This window comes from Salminus brasiliensis, chromosome 10 (assembly GCF_030463535.1).
Source record: "Salminus brasiliensis chromosome 10, fSalBra1.hap2, whole genome shotgun sequence".
Classification (NCBI taxonomy): domain Eukaryota; kingdom Metazoa; phylum Chordata; class Actinopteri; order Characiformes; family Bryconidae; genus Salminus; species Salminus brasiliensis.
Window position 1 is genome coordinate 22257781 of NC_132887.1, and position 14584 is coordinate 22272364.

General features: G+C 39.4%; 1 protein-coding gene across 2 annotated transcripts in view; it reads left to right on the forward strand.

The window, feature by feature from the left end:
• insyn2ab (inhibitory synaptic factor 2Ab) overlaps window positions 1-14584 on the forward strand; it is an 81716-nt gene that overhangs the window by 17787 nt on the left and 49345 nt on the right. The gene's annotated exons all lie outside the window — the stretch shown is intronic.

Consider the following 14584-nt stretch of genomic DNA (forward strand, 5'->3'; position numbering starts at 1 on the left):
CCTCAACATGACATGAATCAAGTGTATGAAAACAGGGAAAACAATACACCATGCAAATCAGGCATCTCTCAGGACCAAGACTCAGAGCCCCTGCCTTCATATAAAACATTAATAAGAAAAATAAGACATCTCATTTTCTATTTTATTAAAATGTCATCTAAGCTATCTAACATTTCAATATATTCAAACAACTGGAAACTGCTTACTTTTTTAATGTATCTCTCTAGATTGTGGGGAGATGCAGGAAGTGTAGCAATCGGTTAATTTTCAGTTGACCAGATACGTCTAAAGATTTCACGGTCATGAACCATTATTTCTGCCTTACAGTCAACCCCCCACATTAACATCACTTCTTTTTAATATATTTTCTGTCAATATCTCAATAGTCATGATCTCAAATTGGTGTTAGGTCAAGGCTGACAGTGGGGTTTAAGCTAAAACATCCAGAAAAGATTCTTCAGGGGTTCATTTTTCAAATCAATGGCAGCAATAGGGACAGTTTAATACGAAGTGGCCTCCTTTTCCTTCTCCCTCTGTGGATGTTCATTCACAGGCATGGAGCCAAACCTTCACGTAATGTCTCCTCACCAATGCCAAGCCCTAGGGCAATGGCGGCTGATGAAGGATTTCTGGTGGGGTTCATGATAAAAAGGTTACTTTCTAGTTCAAAGATGAACAAGACAACTCACATATATGACACAGTGGAGTCTTGTGTCAAAAAATAAGCCTTATTCATTTATTATACATTTTACATAAGCAAATGTTGGACTTTATAGTGTCCTGATGAAGTTTACCCTACTCAAAAATCCATCTCAAGACCAGCTTTTGCTGATAACTAGTTCCAGATGGTCTAAGCTGGTCCTTGATGGTCAAGGTGATGGAAAAGCTGATCATCCAGGTGAAAACATAACGTATGCTGGCAAATCAGCTAGTTAGACTGATTGGCCAGCTTAGCTGTTGACCATCTTAGCTGTTGACCATGTTTTCATCTGAGTGCATGGTTTAGCTGGTCAAGTTGGTCATACTGGTGGATCAGTGTGGTCATGCTGGTTATGTTGTTTAAGAGCTAAGCTGGCCAGGCTGATTATTTCAACAGGGTAGTGTCCCAAGTGCCTCTGAGGGAAGGGGTGAAGAGAAAAGAGGGTGCCAGCATCTTGCTTCCCTGAGGTTACCCCAGGCTAGCCTCAGTTAGGCTTTTGCTAGTCATGATATAACAGTAGAATGCACTGTGATAGTGTGCAGTATGACATAACACTACATATTTTGTACTGTTGCATCGCTACAAATCTGCATTTATTAAAATGAAAGAAATGTTGAGAATTTTGAGCACACGAAACATATACAGGAATTCCACAATTGTATGTGTATTTTGGATTTCTGAGGTATATTGCAGAGTATGGTGACTGACAGTGAGAGACATGCAACCACGTAATGTAAAATTGATTAATGGTAAAAAAAAAAACATTCAGTCAGATTTGAAGGGTGGAGCTGGCATTACACCAGCGCCTTTATGCTGTACACCAGCAATCACCACCCAGGGGAGAAAAGAGCATGACATAATGAGTGCCCCTCATGTTTAATAATGCCTCTCCATTAAGCCTGTCGTTCTTGTACAAGGAGCTGAAAGTTCGAATACTGCCTGACTCAGCTTTTAGTTAAAGTGGATGTGACAGTTCAGCAAAAGTCTGGGAGAGTGGATTCTGGAGATACCAGCTGCTATCAGCACTCTGTCAGGGTTGTGACTGAGTTAGACACATGTTTAATGTTCAAAGAGGCTTGTGGTTCATGCAAGTTATATGCTTGTGCTATGTACTAGATTTTATGCAACTGCCAAATACTGTGGTGGTATAGCAGACAGTGAAAGCATCCGGTATAACCTGGGAGACACTGCCTCATTACTATTATTATCATTTTAAACAGTTAGTGTTGTTAATAATGTTGTTAATGTGTGTTATTAACTAACACTGGCATGTTTATTAAGTCTTGTCGAAGTGGTTGTATCCTAATAATCTTAATAAGTGCAGATAAAGTATTTGGACAGAAACGTTTATAACTGTGCCTTAGTACGCCATCTCAGTTTGATAATCCAGTGTAGACTTTGAGCTTTCATTTAAGGGGTTTAACACAACTATTTAATCATTTTACAGCCACAGGCTCTAGCTAACAATATTAAATACAAACATTATTTGTATCTTCTTGGATGTACATTTTCTGTAGTCAACGCCTAGAGTCTGGAACACATGGACATTACCAAATGCTTGGTGAGTTTCCTCTGCTGAGAGGCCTTTGCCAGGCCTTTACTGCAGTTTACTGCCTTTGGTTTTGATCAGATGACTAACTCATTTGAACTTTAAAGCGCCATCCTATCATTTTTGCAGCACTAGACTGAGTCTGAGCAGAAAGTATACACTTCAAAAATTCTACTTCTATCAGCAGTCACATCACCAATAAACACCAGTTACCCAGTTCCACTGGAAGGCATACGCTGGCAGTGCCTCCATTAAAGCATCAACACCTCTTTGGACTTCATACTGAGAGTTCAAGGATATAAAAAAGGAGTGTTGTTGAATTAACTGTTGGAGGTCAGGATGTTGGATGATCACCACTCCACCTCATCCCCATCTCCCCAAGTCATCCCAAAGGTTTTGGATAGAGCACTGCCACGAACACAGTTCCACTGCTCCACAGCACATTCTGGGGGGCTTTATACTCCTCTAGCACCCAACAGCACTGTGGTTTAGGCAGCCGTCCTGCATCAAAACCCAATTAAAGCAGGCAAAATAAACGAGGAGAGCTCTCTTTAAATGCAGCAGTGCTGACAAACTATTGTCTTTATAGATTTAATATTGAAAAGTTTCTTCACAGATTTAAGTGAACTTGTTTATGTGCCCACACTGTGCCAACAAAATCTAGCACATAAGAGTATAAGAGCATAATATGCTTGAGGTTCATGCTACACCATGGATATTGGTGCATTCTCAATCATAGTACTAAAGCAGTAAGCAGTATTATATTAAGCACATATGATTTAGAAGAGCATACAAAACCACACTATATTCAAGTTTATTTACTTGTTTATTGACTGTGCTCAGCGCAGGGTCTCAGTGCGCTTCATGAAGTGGCTGTTTTGCTGATACTGTGAAATGACAGGGAAGTTTTTAGAAAGTAAATGTTCTGAAATAATGTTTCAGTTAGTAAATGTGGGAATTACAGCATGTTTTTCAATTTGTGTATTCGAGTCAGGTTCTGTAAAAATATTAGTTTATTTTGGAGCTCAGCTCTGTTTACGTCAACTAGAACAAACCACTTGTGGTAACAATTCAGACAGACAAGCAAGCAGAGTTTAATGAGCAAATGGAGTTTGCTGTGAATCTGGAGGTCGTGTGTGGTGTGGGTTTGAAAAAAAAACCCAAAGTAGATCCTATAAACTAAACCTTTAAAATATTAAACAAATATTGTCAAATATTGTTTCCTATTCATATTATGTATTTGTATATGTTTAGATAATAATATTATCTGCACATCCCAAGTCAAACATTTGTATTTGGTTACAGTCATGTGAAAAAACTAGACAAGACAACCATGTTCACTATTTGTGTTGGACACAGATACTGCAGTCCATACACAGGGACACAGTAACAGAGAGAACACATGCCCGGAGCAGGTCCCAGGGAGCAGGGAGGGTGAAGGACCTTACTCAAGGTCCTAACAGTGGCAGCTTACAGAATTTGCGTATTGAACCTACAACCCTGTGTCTGACCTCACAAATGCGCTTCTGGAAGAATGGTCAAAAATTCCCATAAACACACTCATAAACCTTGTGGAAAGCCTTCCCAGAAGAGCTGAAGTTGTAATAGCTGCGAAGGGTGACCTGACATCATATGGGCAGTGGTGGATCAGTGGTTAGAGCACCAGGCTATTGATGACAGGGTTGTGGGTTCATTACACTGGCTCTGCCCACCAACACTGTTGGGCCCTTGAGCAAGGCCCTTCACCCTCCCTGCTCCCTGGGCACTGCAGCAATGGCTACCCACCACTCTGGGCATGTGTACTCACTGTCACTGTGTATGTTTGATCGCTAGTGTGTGTGTATTCACTGCATGGATGGACTTAAATAGCTATGGATGGAGAAAAATTAGCTAAACCAATCTTTTTGTAAAATGTTAGAATACCCCCATCTTTATCACTACTTACAATGTCTTATGCACATCAGCTGCAGGTGATTAGAACATGGTTAGAGAGCCTGTTTTATTTAAACCTCAGATATGCAGAGCCTGTTAACAGATCATGCTTGTAGTTCACTAAAAGCCAGCTATAAACACCCCAAATTGTCCTCATGCTTAATTACCAGTAGATGATGGCAAAAGTGCAGAGTTTCTTCCCTTGGGGTTTAAACTGTCCTCTAACGGTTCTTCTAAATTGCTCACAATCTCCCGAAGCAGGACAATTTTGATGAGACTGTTGTTTACAAGAAGTTAAACGGAAATTCCGAATGCGTTGGTGTGTTTTTTATACGGGAAAGTAAAAATGAACAAATTTTATTAACAGAATCAGGTCAAAGTAGATACAAAACACATGTTAATATCTGGTGTACACAGGCCCTTAGTTTGGTATGCTCTTGATTGTTGAAGTGAGTAGTTTCTCCATTAAAGCTCCATCCAAAGAGCTCTCTTAGGCCTTCAGAAAGAAGGCTCTGTATGAGGTTCTGAAGATGTATATAAGTCTGGGAAGGTATCTGGGTAAAGATCTCAGAACAACATAACAACTGGCAGCATGGCTAAGTGAGGCCATCCTAGCAAGGTCAGCCCAGGAGCAGACCTCAAGATGCTTAAATAAACCTCCAATGATACCAAATTATTATCACGGGACATACAGGTAGCTTTTGCCACAGTTGATGTCACAGTAAAGCATCTACCATCAGAAAGAGAGTGCATAAGTTTAACTGTCACAGGAGGTATACAAGCAGGAAACGCTTGTTGGTCTTTTCTGTACTTTGGCATCAACTATTGCAGGAGCTACCAGTAGGTCTTGTAATGACATGTTAGGGATGTTGGAGACTTCTTTATGAACCTGGATGTGTGCTTTTAGACTGAATCTGTTACCTTAGTAAAGTTACCTTCATCTCTCAATATTGCATTACAAATGTCCATATGTTTAAATATGTTGAAAAGATTAAGATGTCCTAAAGGATGTCCTATTTTTTCTTATGACTATGTATAGACACAAACACTGTACATGTGTGTAAGATCAAACTTTCCTTGAAGTATGTCAAATTGGCCACTCACCCTGTGCAATGAACCTGTGCTAAAACATCCCTCTCTGAGCATTAAAGGGCCCTCAGGCTGTGTGTAGGACAGCTAATGGCCCTTAAGCCTGCTCCACATAGACCCAGCAGCAGTGGAGTCCTGGCTAATCCTGTGCCAGGAGAAAAAGCAGAAGCCCCGCCTGGTCTCGGAAGCACAAAACCACCACTCAAACAGCCTCAATTAGCAACGCCTCATCAAGCAGGCCTTTCATCTTCCCGAAGAGTGTGGGACTGTGTGTATATGTGTGTGCATGTGTGTGTTGGAGTGCCTTTCTGCCATTCTGAAGGTTATTATTAGAGCAAGGCCCTTCTCTTTCCCCCTACTCTCGCTCGCACTGCATCTTCAAAGCAACCGTGTTCGGGCCGGCGAGCAGCGCAACGGGGGCACATGAAAGCCCCCGCTACTCTCTGTGGGCCAGGAGAGCTGCTGCCAAGGGTTTTCATTTGTTTCTCAGGCTGCGAGCGGCGCTTTTAGAGCAAACAAAACGGCAGCACACTCCAGACAGGCAGGGTGGGCAGATACTGTATGAAAAGTGCAGAGCACCCAGTTCTGGCACTGGCATGTCTGTAAGAGACTTCGGGAGCTGTTCACTCTATTTAATCCCTCCTGATATGGGTTCAGTCTGAACGCAAACCTGAACGGAGACTACACCATTCTTTTTAGTGAGTTCACCTGGCATTAAAGGTTTTGCACAATTGGAAACGGCACCATAGCACTCTGCATAATAGCTTCAGTGCTAGAGCTTCGAGTTAGAGACCTGGGGTTAAAGCCATGAATGTCAAAACCCATTCTACAATAATGGTCGTTTCTGCCAGAACCAGTAGAGGAATTGATGTTAATAGCATGTTAGCGCCAAGTTAACGCTGGTTGCACAAGCACATTATTTCATTTAAACATCTAGACTAAAAACCTACATTTGAAGCTTGTAAAAAACACTGTATATGTTCTAATTGAAGCTTTCAGCAGAACTTGACATTTACCTTTTCTGCAGTATTTCTACAGTGACTGCTGTTGAAATTACTGAGTATTTTAAGCTGTTATTTGATTTATAAATAGTAAGTATGTGACTTTAGTTGGGACAAAAATTACTCAGATGCAATGTTTCAAGTGTTTTTTTTTTACCACCCTGTTATTTCGAATTCAACCCTTCCTCTCTAGAAAGGCCACTCAGGTGCTCGTTCAGTCCCTTCTCACTTTAAGACTTGACTAATGCAACTCTCTTCTGGCTGGTCTCCCTCTGCGCACCATCAGGCTCCTGCAACTTATCCACAATGCAGTGGCACAGGTCGTCTTCAATGTTCCTAAATTCAGCCATGTCACTCCACTGCTGCGTTCTCTTCACAGGTTTCCTATATCTGATTCCCGCATCAGATTCAAAACCCTGATGCTGGCCTACAAAGCCAAGAACGGACCAGCCCCTCAGTACTAGATGGCAATGGTCAAAAGCCCTTCGAGCTTCAAGTACGGCCCGGCTTAACCTGCCATCCCTTAAGGTCCACGGAACACAAGCATCCAGGCTTTTTTGTCCTAGCTTGGAACTTCCCCTGGGTGTCCGAACAGCAGAGTCGCTTGCTGTCTTCAAACACAGAATTAAGATCTACCTCTTCCGAGAGTACTTGGCCGAAGAGTAGAGAATTATGGTCTCCTTATTGGCTTGTGTTTAGTAGTGTCTAAGCTTAGAGGTATCTTTGAATTTTAGTCTATTCAATCTAGCTGAGGTTATTCTTGAGCAAATAGTGAAGTGTAAATATAAGGAGTCAAGACTGTTATGAAACAGACTGTTGAGGTTATGGAATTGGCATGCTTCACAGTCCTGTTTTGGTGGTTGCACAAACACATTATTTCATTAAATCATCTAGATTACCTACATTTGACCTACATTTAAGCTTGTAAAAAAAACACTGTATATGTTCTAATCAAAGCTTTTAGCAGACCTTGATTTTTACCTTTTTTGCAACATTTCTACAGTGACTGCTGTTGAAATGACTATTTTTGTATTTTAAGTTGTGACTTTGGTTGGGATGAAACATGCTCAGATTTAATGTTACAAGTCTATTTACCACACTGTTACTTTGCCTCAGAATGGCTTTTCGGATGCCATGTGGGGGTAAAAACAAAGCTCTGTTTTTCTTGGCTGGCTTAAGCGAGTCTGACAGGCTCACAGAATCTGCAATACATTTTGATGTCTAGCATGATGAGTTTGAGCTCCTATTCTGCGGACACTTGTACATGAAAAGCCACAGCCAGGGAGGCCTGGTTCATGATTTATATTTCCATAACAAGCAGAGTTTGGTGGTGATGCTCCCTAGTGTCAACAACACCCTATTCACCTGAAGTTGTTGTCAAATTTTACAGCTTCACCAGCTTTGACTAGGGCTGTTGTAAGTGGGCTGGGTGTATGTACATTTTAGGAGTGTAAATATAGCTGTAAGACTGTTATGAAACAAGCTGTTTTGGAATTGGCACGCTTTGCAGTCCTGTTTTGATCACATCACATTTGTATTTTTTTATTTTTTTTTTATTTATTTATTTTTTTTTTTTAAAAGACACACCAGTGATTAATGTCCTGGTGTGGCACTTCCATGTACCATTATTTAACCATGCTAAAAAAATACAGTTTGATATTCATCCCCTGTTTTGGATTTCTGTTTTTAGTTTTCAGTTTATGTCACTGATGTCAAGTGAGAGCATATGGCTGCATGTTCTGCTTAATCATATTTACAGTTCCATCTTGTTCTCATACAACTCATATATTCAGCTGAAGGCGTACACCAGTGTTGTTACTTGTAAAGCACAGTCATGTGAAAAACAATGTACACCCTCTTAAATTCTATGGTTTTACACACTGGAACATAATAAAACACATCTGGTTCTTAGCAGGTCTTAAACTGAGGTAAATACACCACTACATTAACAACAACACACAATAGATTCTACTGTCATTATTTATTAAATATAATCTAGGCAACAAAATGCAGAGGCGCTGTGTGAAAACTAAGTACACCCAGTGAATCAATAGCTTGTAACTTGTGCAATAACTTGAAGTAATGGCTTTCTGTATAAATTAATCAGGTTTACATTGCTCTGTAGGACTTTTTGGCCCACTCTTCTTTACAACATTGCGTGAGTTCAATGACGTTTGTGGGCATTTGTTTATGCACAGCTGTCTCTTAAGGTCCCACCAAAGCACTTGGCTGGGCCATTGCAACACCTTTATTCTTTTCTTTTTCTGCCATTCAGTTGTAGATTTGCTGGTGTGCTTGGGCTTTTTAATAGAAAGAATAGGCTTTCTGCTGGCAACCCTTCCATACAAGCCATATTTGTTCAGTCTTTATTTAATTGTACTGTCATGTACTTCAACATTTAACATGTTAACTGAGGCCAGTATAGTTTGAGATGTAGATGTTGGGCTTTTTGGTATTTCTCTGAGCACTGCACAGTCTAACCTTGGGAAGAATTTGCTAGGACGTTCACTCCTGGGAAGATTAGTGACTGTTCTCAGTATTGCCACTAGTGAATGATCTTTCTCACTGTAGAATGACATTTACATTGTTTAGAAATGGCCTCATAACCCTTTCCAGATTGATGGGCAGCTGCGATTGCTTCTCTAAGATCATTGCTGATGTCTTTCCTCCTTGGCAATGACACCTGAATGTTCTAGACCCTGCTTTTATAGAGGTGGCTACACTTGCTCAATTAACCAAGATGATCAATTAACCAAGGGCATTTGATTGGCAGCACCTGGCTGCTACTTAAACTCTTCATTCCTATGAAAGCAGTAAGGATGTGCTTCTGCATTATGGTCTAGTTTTTGTTAATATAAAATATTAATATATAATAATGACACTGTAAATAGTCATGTGTTGTTGTTCAGCTGAGGTTATATTTAAATAATATTAAACATTCTATGATTTATATATAAATATATATATATGTAAAACTATAGAATTCAAAAGTTTTTTTTTTACATGACTGTATATTTTGGACGTATTTCTGTCATGAACAAATTCATGGTATATCAAAAGCTGGAAACACCTTTGGCTCTATCAAGAGAGCCTCAATGGAACATGTGGACCATTTAAGCTGTATTTGAAAAAGTGGCCTAGAGTAATTTGCTAAAACTCAAATAGCTCACTGCTTTCTATATAGTGCACTACATACATCATTAAAACCTACACATTTCAAACCCAAATGGAGCACTACATGATAATATGAAGGTGATGACTGAATGTAATTCACTATTTTAGTGTAGAGGCTGTTATTTTGTGGCTTATAGTGCATTACATAGAGAGTAAGGAGTGAGTTGAGATGCAGATTCCAAAACAAATATATAGTGCTTGAGCAGCTCACTTGATCACAGATGATTATAGAGCTGGGCAATATGACCATATTTTATGGTATTGTGATAAATTTTGTTATTGTGATACACAATATGATTTTCTAAGCATATCAAGGATTTTGTAAGTGCTTAGACTTTCATTGCCAACAATGTAAATAGATGTTGAGTAAAAATAACTGTATTTAGTATGGGAGAATCTCTGAATAGTAGTTTATAAAAGATTGTTGCTTCTGATGTATTTAGTCTGTGATTACATGTATCGTGACAAATATTGTGGATCGTGAAAATGTTTAAATATAATGATATAGTACTATCATAAACATAATCATAAATATAATGTTTAAATATCATGATATAGTATTTTCCCCATATCTCCCAGCCCTACTCAAAATCATGTTTTAACTAAACCCAGACATTTAACCACAATGCTGAAATATCCATTTAGTTTTTTTTAGATCACAGGACTTGTATGTGTGTGTGTGTGTGTGGTGTGGGGGGGGAGGGGGGGGGGGGGCGGTGAATGAAGAGTGCAGTTTACACAGAGTTATTCGGTGGCAATACACTAAGTGCAGGTCTAAAAGAGAACCCTAAAAGAGTCTGCATTGTTCTTCGTAGACATTAGAGGACTTCTCCGCTCAAAAACAGCACTGTAGCACTTAAGCCAGTGCGTCTCACTTCTCGGCTTAATAGCTTTAGTGCTAGTCCTTCAAGTTAGAGACCTGGATTTGAACCCGACTTCGTTTTGACCGCTGCCCCCAAAATGGCCGCAATGCATCACTGTCTGAGCGAGCAGTCATTTTGCTTGATGGAATTCATTGTGCTGTTGCATTAGCTGATGGCAGGCTTTTTTTGGACAGCAGCGCTTTCCAAGGACAGTCATCCCGCGATGTATCCAAATAGAGCATTCAGCAGCCCGAACTGCTTTTTGATCTTTATCACAGCTGGCTCGTTAGCGTGTCAATTACTTCCGCAGCCTATCCAGACTGGCAACAGATTGTCTGTAGATGGCTCATGACAGTGCCTGAAAGGACTTGTAGTCTTTCTGTGCTGTTCATATGTTCAAACATCCAGAAATCCTAAAAAGGGATAGAAAAGGCCTGACTAATGGTGCACTGTTACTGTACTAGAGCTGTATTTGTAATATTCAAATACGAAATGGACTTTTAAAAATACTTTTAGTCAATTATTATTATTATTATTATTATTATTATTATTATAGTCAATTATAATTTTTCCACTAGACAGCAGAATTTTTTTACTCCCTTACATTTTCAATCAAAGGCCAATGAATGCGTTTATTGAGCAAGTTTGACATAAATTGATTAATATATATGACTTTAGTCAGGGTGAAAATTCTTTGTGTTATTATAAATTATGTTTTGGCCTCATAATAAAACACAATGTTTTTCCTTTTATGGTGGGCTCAAGAAGAATATGATGAGCTCTTCTCTGAATGGCTGTCTAATGTCAACGTGATGGCTCACACAGAAGCCACAGAGCATCACATAACATAGCACACCATAGCATAGCTTAGTTTTTAGTACTGTAACAAGAGCATTATTTTTTGTAACTCCTTGGTTTGTATTTTTTGGTTTGTCTTACTGGATAGTGCAATTCTCCTGTCTAGTGGTGTGCGGTTAGCTAGCTGAGGACATGGTAAAGCCAGTCAAATAGTGTTAGTGTTTAGCCTAGCACAGATACCTGTTGGCTCCCTCGGGTTTGGCTTTGTTGCATGCAGCGTTATAGTGCTTCTTCTGTTATAACTGGCACAGGAAAAGCCACAGTCACAAGTTTGGTGGTGGTGTGCTGCTCTCCAGTACAACACCACCATATTCTGCCATTGTGGCTGTAGAATTTGACTGTGTTGCAGCTTTACTTTTTGAAAGGCTTTTGCTAGTGCGATGGGTCAATTTTAGGGATGTAAATATTTAAACATTTAAAGTACTTGTTATAAATCTCAAGACTAATAGACATTCTTCTTTTTACCTGACAATCAGTCGAGTTGCATTTCAATTCAATATTTTGATAAAAATATTAAGCCAAATTATTCTCAATGCAAAATTAAACTGCCCACAACTGTGCTAATGTATTGTTTAAGAAGGACTAGTACTGATAATTGAGTTGCTGCATCACTTACCACTAAAATAAACAGATGCTTTCAATGTAATTGTTGAAATGTACTTTTATATACTTGGGTATGTTTAAATGTAGATACGTCCCAGGCTGTTGTTAACAGCATTATGTTTTTTTCTGTGATCACAAGTGCATAAAAACACAGGAAAGAACCCAGCACGTCTTTGCCAAAGTGCTCCGAATCTCGGTGGCACAGTGGAACAATGTACTGTCACACTGTAAAACCACATTAACATATTTTAATGCGGTGTGTAATGTGAGGCATGCTGCAGCTGCCAAGGCATTTTTCACAGGTTACTGACAGAGCATGGCATCGTGCTCCTCTACTGTATGCCCAGGGCACCTCTCCAGCCAGCCACAATGTGCCTTTTAGTTGAGCTGACGTCTACAGTAACACAGGGGGATGTGCGAGCTGCCTGCGACAAAGCCGAACACTTGTATGAAAAGCAAAGCTTGTGAAAAAGTTAGGACACCTCATTTTTTTTTATTTTATTTTTTTTCATATTTTAACATACAGATATTTATTCTTCATTTGTACAACATTGAGAGATGGAGGTAATATAACTAACACATACCACCAAAAGATCTACAGGTACCTCTAGGCACAGGTGCCTCATTGCACACCTCCTATGAAAATGAAACTTGTGCATTCTCTGATGGTAGAGGCTGTACTTTGACATTACCTCTGGCAGGAGCTACCTGTTGATCCCGTGATGACATTTTAGGATTGTTGAAGACGTCTTAATTTATCTTGCCATCTGAATTTAGGGATGCTAGGATGAGCTGATCTGCCCATTTTCCAGACAGTGGAACAGCTGATTTTTGAGTGTTCTGAGATTTTAAAAAATCCCTTCCCAAACTCATATGCAATCTATAACTTTCTTTCTGAGGGCCTCAGAGAGCTCGTTGGCCATGGTGATATCACACAAGTCAACAATCAACCAAACAAAGGGCCCACTTACACATGCCATTAACAGGATCGATTTTGGAAATACTTTGACTGAATACTGTTTACACGTGTCATGCGATTTTACTTTCTTAAAAAGCACACCAACATCTTTGGATCTGGCCATGGTGATTTCACTCACTTCAACAATCAAGAGCAAACCAAATGAATTGTCTGAGGTTGAAATAAAATCCCCTCTAACCATGTTCTAATTATAAATTATAAGTAGCTGATGTGCTGCACCTAAATCCTAAACTTTAGGCTTTTTAAGTAGTGATAAATGTGGGGGTGTTCTAACTTTTTCTCACAAGAAAACTGCATGTCAGTTACGTATTTACAGATGATGTTTAAAGACATCTCTCCAGTTTTATTGATTTAGTTATATTACCTCCATCTCTCAAGATGCCCAGAGTGTCCTAACTTTTTCACATGACTGTATGTAAATATGGAGCATAGTCATTAGCAGAAGCCATTACTCACTTTATTTAAGGTCTATAATTTATATTTGTCTTGTATTTCATGTTTCCTTGAGGTCCACAAACATGCAGACACTATTAAGAATGTTCTTTGAGGGGTTCTTCGATTTAAAACTGTTTTTCTACTAAAAAAAAATTAGGGGTTCTTGAACGTTCATTAGAGTACCTTACGAGGTTCCTCCACTGTTTCAAATTAAATAACCTCACGAATGGGGATTTGTGTGTGTGTGTGTGTGTGTGTGTGTGTGTGTGGGGGGGGGGGGGGGGGGAGGGGTCTGTATAAATTAGCTTGTAGAAATTATGTCGTGTGAAACCTGGTTTATTAAAAAGATTATACTGGAAAAGACTGTGGCAAGTGGGCTTAAATGTGTTAAATGTATAATGAGATGGTGCTGGTGAATAACCCATTTAAATGCAGAGAGAATTACATTTACATTCCATTTACATTCTGTATCGGCAGCTTGGAGTCTGCACTTTTGATGTAACTTTTAGCTCAATTAAAGTTGTAGTAAAATACCATTTTGTCTACAAGAGCGATTGAGTGTTTCATATATATATATACTCTTCTCTGCTTACTTCAATGAGCAACAAGTGAGAAATAATTTACATAATGGCATGCTTTTATTGCTTCCACTAACTGTGCTTCATATGGATTAATTGGAATGCAGTGACAGTGTGTCTCAGAACACATTTTAATTACTGCTATGTTTCTATCCGGCTGTCCTACTGTGAATCAGTTATCTACATCAACATCTAACTTTTAAAAGAAGGCATAAAAAGGTTTGCATTAGGATTTTTTGCCTGAAAAACTACAGCTGTTCAAAACTATCCTAATGTAACGTTCACAATCTGTCCAGTGTAAAGGCTGTTGTTGATTGACTTTGTCATATGAGTATTTTATATATGGCTTAAATTCTCAGAAGTAATGGAAAAAGATCCAATTGCAATATTCAAATAAAAGTGTATATAATGATCCAGAAAAGGTATTAAGTGAAAGCTGAAAGCCCTCTTGGTTGCATCCAGGGTAGAGTGGGTCTTATGACTCCTTCTTAGTAGAATATTGGTCACACAGATGGAACAGTCTAACCAGGCTGTTTGGTGACATCACCGAAAAAGGTCCCGAACTCTGCTATGAATGCTTAATTTTCCTAACTTTTTGTATTGCAGACCCTCCCCTCCCCCCTTTCCGTTATGTGCGCAGAAAACTGTTAATACCCGAGGGTTGGAAAGGATACATCAGTTGCGTCCTCCAAATCACTCCGAACGTGGGCTGCATTTCTAGGCTGTATACGAAGGGTCCTTCACTTTGGAACAGCCTTCTGTAATATACCACCCAAGAAAAGCAGCCTACCTCTCCTGTAGACTAAGTTTTGAAACGTGGCTA